Source organism: Diospyros lotus, chromosome 7, assembly GCF_014633365.1.
Source record: "Diospyros lotus cultivar Yz01 chromosome 7, ASM1463336v1, whole genome shotgun sequence".
Classification (NCBI taxonomy): Eukaryota; Viridiplantae; Streptophyta; class Magnoliopsida; order Ericales; family Ebenaceae; genus Diospyros; species Diospyros lotus.
The window spans coordinates 24,902,173-24,910,540 of NC_068344.1; positions in this window are offsets into that span (position 1 = coordinate 24,902,173).

Genomic DNA, 8,368 nt, shown 5'->3' on the forward strand with positions numbered 1-8,368 from the left:
GCATTGCATGGTTACTGATAGTTATTAGTTCTCGGACGGGAGTACCATTTCGAGGGAGCCTTTGGCTCGGCTGTCGGGAGTATCGGCAGTGATACGGGTGACGGGAGTACCGACCCGGGACAGTGCGCACAGGTTTGTGGAGATTTATGTTGCCTTTCAGGGCAGCGGCAGGTTGGTATGGGACTTGGGTGCCAAGTGTTTTATGTGCGCCCCAAGGACCGGTATATGCTTTTTTATGCGGCACTGTTGCGTTGTTGTGTCACATGACTTGTGTGTACATGTGGGTTTATATTTGGGGTGATCTCCTCTTCTGTTTCGTTTACAGCCTTCCTTTTCATATAAACTTGCTGAGTCTTGCGACTCACCTTGCTTTCCATCATTCCAGGTAAGGGTAAAGCAAAAGTCGAGGGCGAGGACTGCGCTACCTAGTAGCCAGCCGTGTCGGTAGGGTGTACAGTTAGCTGCCCCCGTTTTCTCTGATGTTTTGTTAAGAGTTCTAACTCTCATTTTTGACTGTGCCCGGTTATTTCTTGTATCTTTTATCGTTGGCACAGGTGTCTGTATATTTTTATATACTCCTTGACTGCTGTTCCAGTAGGGTACTTGTAGGCGTGCATGTATATTGTTTTGCTTCTGCTGTTGTATTTTTCGTATGTATGCATACCAGGGTATTTTTGTCTTGTGTTTGTTTCTCTCCTCTACGTAAGCGCTTTCGTTCGGATAGACCGGGTGGTTGGGATATCCGGGCAGGGGTGCTTACAGGCTTTCCCGATTGTGGGCGGTCGGGGAAGCCAACCTTCCCCTACTGCGAGTAGTTGGGAAGCCAAGCTTCCCCGACCGTGGACTGTCGGGGAACTTAGGCTTCCCTAATCGCCCACTGTATGAGCTCTACAACCCCCAATCGTCGCTTATTGGGGATTCTGCAACCCCCATCATCGTCGGGCGGTGGGTTGGCTCTAGCCACGGCAGACCTCAGAACCTCCAGTGATCCAACCCAATCACACTCATTATAGCCAGAAAAACACCCATTAATTTTGCATTCTTCTATTTTTCTAAAGTTTCGTTGTCAAGAGATTCTCTTATTGTGATGAATTCTACATATATCCCTCACTGTGATGGCAAGAGAAGAGATAGTGAAAGGGATGAATTTGTAGAAGAAAAGGGTAAATTTGGGATATGTGGGCTATAATGAGTGATTGATGGTATTTGTAAAAAATAAAAATATAAATTGAATTGATGCAGGCTATAAGAGTCAGGGAAATTCTATTCACAACGAGGGTTTTACTCTTCGCAGCCTTTCCCTGCCAAAATTTTTCATCATTTTTCAAAATTCCTATTTTACCCTTCTGTCGCCCCACCATATCATCTTCCTTCCCTTTTTACTCTGCACAGTCACTCCATCTCTCTTTCTCTCTCATTATACTTATTTTTCTCTCTCTCACACCCATCTCTCCATCTCTCTCTCCCAACGAGTACACACACAAATATGTATATATATATATATATACAAACACACACACAAATAATTTATTATAATAAAATAAAATTAAAAAATATAAATAAATAAATTATTTTTAAATATCTGTATTTTAAATAATTATAAATTAACTAATTATAAATTTTTTAACTAATTTTAAATTTTAAATTATCGTGAGTTAAATTTTTGATACTCAAAAAAATTTAAAATTAGTTAATTTATCTTATTAAATTATTTAAAGATACATATACTTAAAATTAGTTATTCAATCAACTAATTTAATAAGATATATATCTTTAAAAATAATTTATTAAATAAATTCAACTAATTTATTTTTAAAAAGAATTAACTAATTTATTTATTAAATAAATTCAACTAATAAGATATATCTATCTTTTTAAAAAGAATTTATTTATTTATATTTTTTGTTTTTTTATTTGATTTTATTATAATAAAAAAATAATTAAAATAAAAAAAAAAATTCCCCAAAAGCCAACTTTCGAGAAACATTAGGTTCCCCAAAAGCTGGCTTTCGAGGAACAATTTGATAGTAAAAAAAAAATTAAAATTAGTTATTTTATTTTATTAAATTACTTAAAAATATATATATTTAAAATTAGTTATTCAATCAACTAATTTAATAAGATATATATCTTTAAAAATTAATTGAATTTATTTAAAGATATATGTATCTTTTTAAAAATAATTTATTAAATAAATTTAACTAATTTAATTTTAAAAAAATTAACTAATTTAATTTATTTAAAGATGGATGTATCTTTTTAAAAGAATTAACTAATTTATTTATTTGTATTTTTTATTTTATTTTATTATAATAAAAAAGTAATTAAAATAAAAAAAAACTTTCCCGAAAACTGGCTTTCGGGGAACCCAGCGTGCCTCGACCTCCAGCTTTCGGGGAACCCACCATTCCCCGACCCCCAGCTTATAATAAAAATTAAATGTTGTGCAAAGATATATATCTTATTAAATTAGTTGATTGAATAACTAATTTTAAATATATGTATTTTTAAGTAATTTAATAAAATAAAATAACTAATTTTAATTTTTTTTTGACTATCAAATTGTTCCCCGAAAGCCAGCTTTCGGGGAACCCGATGTTTCCCGAAAGTTGGCTTTTGGGGAATTTTTTTTATTTTAATTAATTTTTTATTATAATAAAATAAAATAAAAAAATAAAAAATATAAATAAATAAATTCTTTTTAAAAAGATACATATATCTTATTAGTTGAATTTATTTAATAAATAAATTAGTTAATTCTTTTTAAAAATAGATTAGTTGAATTTATTTAATAAATTATTTTTAAAGATATATATCTTATTAAATTAGTAGATTGAATAACTAATTTTAAGTATATGTATCTTTAAGTAATTTAATAAGATAAATTAACTAATTTAAAATTTTTTTGAGTATCAAAAATTTAACTCACGATAATTTAAAATTTAAAATTAGTTAAAAAAATTTATAATTAGTTAATTTATAATTATTTAAAATATAGATATTTAAAAATAATTTATTTATTTATATTTTTTTAATTTTATTTTTATTATAATAAATTATCTGTGTGTGTTTGTATATATATATATATACATATTTGTGTGTGTGCTCGTTGGGAGAGAGAGATGGAGAGATGGGTGTGAGAGAGAAAAATAAGTATAATGAGAGAGAAAGAGAGATAGAGTGGTTTTACAGAGTAAAAAGGGAAGGAAAATGATATGATTGGGTGATAGAAGGGTAAAATAAGAATTTTGAAAAATGATAAAAAATTTTGACGAGGAAAGGCTGCAAAAATAAAATTCCCGCTATGAATAGAATTTTCCTAGGAGTGATTAATGGGGGCTGGGGATAGAATTTCATAGGAAATGATGATTTTGCCCTCCAAATCAACGGAGGTGATGTGCGCCTGCGTTAAAGCAGGTGCACAAAATCGCACTCTCCCATCATAATCTCCACTTGCTTACTTTACTTGGCTGCAAAGCAAATTATAAAATTGAAAAAGGAGTGGAGCTGGACGCGTGGTTGCTTAGTTTGGCGCCTTGTAGCTACTGGAATATTCCAATATTTTCTCCAAATTAATCAACCACCTTCTCCTTGCATGTTGCTGCCCCCAAGGATTGATCACATGACCTGCAAGATCCCTCAACGCGGGCCACCCATCTCGGCCAGCTGCTTCATGAATCTTACTGTGTACCATAATAATTTTAACTTATTACACTAGGCTGCCTCATTTTTTAACTTGTTATATTAGGCTACCTCATTTTAAAACAAGAATTTTCCAGCGGACACCCTCGTCACCCCTCCATCTCTCCTTTAGTCAACCACTTGGCTACCACCCTCCTTGTTACGTCTTTGCACAACATTTAATTTTTATATTAATTAAATGCCTACCTTCCCTTTTATACTCATAAGTTTCCAAAAATTCTCACACTTTTCCCCACATTCAAAAATTATAACCATCCGTTAGTGAGCTAGACATTATGATATTTTATTTTTGAGCATTAAAAATTTTTCCCTACCACAATAAATATGAGAAATATTTTATATGTCAAAATGTATGTATTTAAATTAATGGATTGGATTGCCCATATGAGCCTAAGGCCATGTATTAGTGGGTTGTGGTTTAATTAAATGGAAAAGATTTTGATTGGGTCTAAGTCACATATTTTGTGACGTGTTTAAATTAAATGAAAGTGGATTTGAATCAGTTTAAGGCCAATAAAAGTGGTGGGGCTCGGGCCTTTGAATTGGTCTTTTGATTGGGTTTGGGGCATGAGTAAGGTGAGGCTTGGTATTATATATGTGCATTATATTGTGTGTGCAAAATTTGTGAATATAGAAAAAGAGATAAAAAAAAATAAAATAAACCTAAAAGTCTAAATTGTATTAATGAGTAATGAAATAAATGAAAAAAGAAAGAAAAATGACAAAAAGTAAAAAATGGGCATGCTTTATGAATAAAGGTGAGGGAAAAAGAGGAATTTGCATAATTAGTTTAATAATGAAAATAGAAAGAAATGAGAAAGAAATAAGAAAATGCAAAATGACTATAAGGGGCATGAGAATATTTTGGGTTATGTGTGTGAGTGGAGGGCAAAATGATAATTTCTCAAGGGGGTGGTTGGCAGTCCATCCTTCATTTTTTCTCCCCATCTTTTCTTGTCCCTTCTTCATTCTTCTCATTCTCTTGATGACTGCTCCATCTTCTTCTTCTTCTTCTTCTTCCATTATTCATGGTGTGATTGGAGCTTCAAGAGTGTGAGGATTTGTAGTTTTGATCTCTTTCGGTTCCAACTTCAAGGCAAGTTCTACTTGCACTTAAATTTTATTTTGTGCAAGTTTCTTTTTCTCTCCCTTCTTCATTTGATGCAAAATGTTGTCTTCTCCATATAGTTGGAATCATATTCAGTAAATAGCTTCTCACCCTTAGTGATAATTGTTGTATTAATTTCTTAACTGATGGATTTTCCATTTGGGATGGTTTTGAAGTCCCTTTGGAATTCTCCATAGGGTATATTTTATCCTATTTTTCTTTCATAGAATGACATTGTGGGTTAGGAAGCTAGAATGAGAGTTTTTGGGTGATTGGTGTCTATTTTGTGTTTTCGATGCGTTTCTAATGAGTTTTCTTTGTTCTCTGCCAAGTTGACTCATCTAAGAGGTCAAGTTAACTTAGATCAAATCGACTCAGTTTCGGGTAAGTTGAGTCGAGCCAAGTTGACTCAAATTTTCTCTCAAGTCAACTCGATCGCAACTTAACTACACTGCTCATACTTCACTATTTTGCTCATAACTTTTGATGTAGAAATCAGAATTGTGATTCGTTTGAAGCGACATAAACTAGAGTTAGAGGGATTCGATTTGATATATAATGTAATATATTTTAATTATGATTTGAGTTGGTTAAGGCTTTTTTTTTATTCCAAATCAAATAAGATTGTTAAAGTAAATTATTTTTAAATGTTTCCTTTGATGTCCCTCAATCCTCTAAAATGATAGGATGTGGTTGAAAACACCTATACGTATATACATGGGATTCATGTGATAATAGCATAAACGAGTTGCATGAGGAAGCATGATAATCATTTGGAAAGTTAATAAGAAATGTTCTTAGTTGGCATATCCATGATAACTCATGTGTGATTCATGACTATCATTATAAGAATAATTTCCCTTAATTGAGATGGTGAAACCTAATCAATGTGAATTGTTTGGACGAGTCAAGACCTTTAATGGGAAATCAAGTGAGGATGTGTGAATGCCATTTATCATAGCATTGTTTGTGGCTCGATTGCATGTCATTGTGTTTCTATCTTGCCTCACATTGTGATGTTGGATCATGGGCTGCATTCATTGGGGGGTCATGCTTTGTATGTGATTGGAGCGTGAGCATTGACACGATACGGTTGGCCTATGAGTGCTGACTTGTGTATGTTAGGCGAGTATATGCATTAGAGTATTTGTGAGTGTGGATTCTTACGTTGGTATAGCATGGCCTAATGCTTGGCTTATGGGGGCTTGGTCATCACGTTAATGCTGTAAAAGTTACTGCATTCTTTATATGCTGTATTGCATAGTTCATTTGTGTGCAGTAGTGATGGTGGTGGGAATTGGCTTGTGCTTGTGATGCATAACACTATGGGTGGAGGCCTACAACAACTAGATTCTGTAATGCATAAGATAGTGGATAGAGGCTCACAACAGTTTGTGACCTTGATGAAATTGTGAGTGACGTGACACATGATGACGATAGTGATGGATGTGAGATGAAAGCCTTAGGCTCATGTTCTTGTTTTGGTAGCCTACCCTTGGCTGCAACAGATTTGTATACAAGGTCTTGGGAGCCATTATGTTCATTTTCTTATGTAGACCATACGGACCATATGTGTGCATCCATGCATTGATGTTATGGTTGGGTAACGTGTGATATAGCTACATTGCATGGATTATGTGTCATCTATACTTTTGGGACTATGTGTGTCCATATCTGACATGATATGAATGATGTTCATGGAAGTCTGGTCATGTATAGTTTTCATTGTTCTTAATACACTTGCCAAGTCTTATAGCTTATCTTGGAAAATATGTTTTGATAAAATAAATTAGAAATGGTATTTCTGTGAGATTATTGTTGTCAAGTGTAAAAGGCATGAACCCAATAAATGTTATATGTCGGGTAATGATTTTCTTTTGACTTCAAGTTATTCATTCCTTCATATATAGACCTATTGATGCTTTCCTTTTGCTATATACTTGCTGAGACTTGTGGCTTACCCTTACTTCTTTTGTTATTCTAGGGAAAAGGAAAATAATTATTTGAGGTGAATTCCAAATAGATGTGTACAAAAATGTCCCGACCTCAAATATCTATGAGTGTAATTTGGAGGGCTTCATTTTGTATTTATAGTATTAGAGCCTTTCATTTTGAAAGTGTATGAGTGGTAAGCTCTAAATGAATGATGTAATATTTGTTATGACTCCTTTTGATAGTGAGCAAATATGGAAATGAAAAGAATTTTTGACAAATTTTTTTTGATTAATGTCTTGTTCTGTATCCATTTTGAATGAATTTTCTAACGAATTTTTTATATTAGCGGGTAATTTGGGAACGAGCCATAACAAAAATATATTGAATTAAATTCCTTAAACCCCTTATATATAAATCATAATAAATTTATTATTTTCTTTTAAATTCCTCCAAATTAAATATATTCAATAATCACTTTAAATACAAAAATTAAATTACTCAAATCTATAAATCTCTTATAAATTATAAAAACACATAAATTCATTCTCTCTGTTACAGGTATAGAGAAAGGTCTCGGCAAAACAAAAGTGCTCCTCGATGCTATCACTGCAAGAGATATGACTATGTTGAAAAGATCTGTCATAAGAAAGCTGATTCCATGAAGAAAAAGACAGTGGAGAAAATTTATTTATTAGTTGTTTAGTTGTTCATACTAATGTACACCCATGATGTTTGGTATCTTGATAGTGGTTGTAGTAATCAGATGATGACTGGATGCAATAAATTCTTTGTGAAGATAGATGATTCTGTGAAGACATAGGGGAAATTGGGTGATAACAAATATGTTAGGTAAGCGGAGTGAGAACTATTACTATGATGTTAAAATTTGGGAGGAAGCCCATTGATGGTGTCATATTTACTCCGAGATTAGGTCAAAATCTTCTTAGTTTTGGGTCAGTTAATTAAAAAAGGATATTATGCTGTGTGCGATGTTAATGGATGCAAGATTTATGACAAAAGGAGCACGAGCTTGATTTACTTGGTTAAAATGACAACAAAAATAAAATCTTCCCCATAAGTCTTTCAAAAATAAATGTCAAATGCTTTTAGTGCGTCATGTGATGATTTCATGGTTTGGCATAGATATATCATCTTAATTTTGGGGACTTACAATTGTTGCAAAAGAAAGATATGGTTTTTGTTTTTTTTATTTTAAGAAGTGGTAGAGAGATAATGCTGGTACATTCTAATATTTATGAGCCAATGCAAACTTCCTCCTTAGTAAGTATTTCTTATTTTTTGTGGATAATTTTTCTAAGATGATTTGGGTTTATTTCTTGAAAGGAAGGACATAAGTCTTTGAATGTTTCAAGCAATTAAAGGCTGTAGTTGAAAAAGAGAGTGGTTGTTTCCTTTTGAAACTATGGATTAATTGAGTAGATGAGGAGTTTTCATCCACCGAATTTCAAATGTTTTGTAGGAATCATGACATTCAAAGGCAATTTACAGCTGACTATACCCTTAGTAGAAGGAAGTAACTAAGGGCAATAATTCCTCTAAAATATAAATTGAGCGGTCAAATGAATAATATATTAATGTTAATTTAATTAATTATGAATTCAA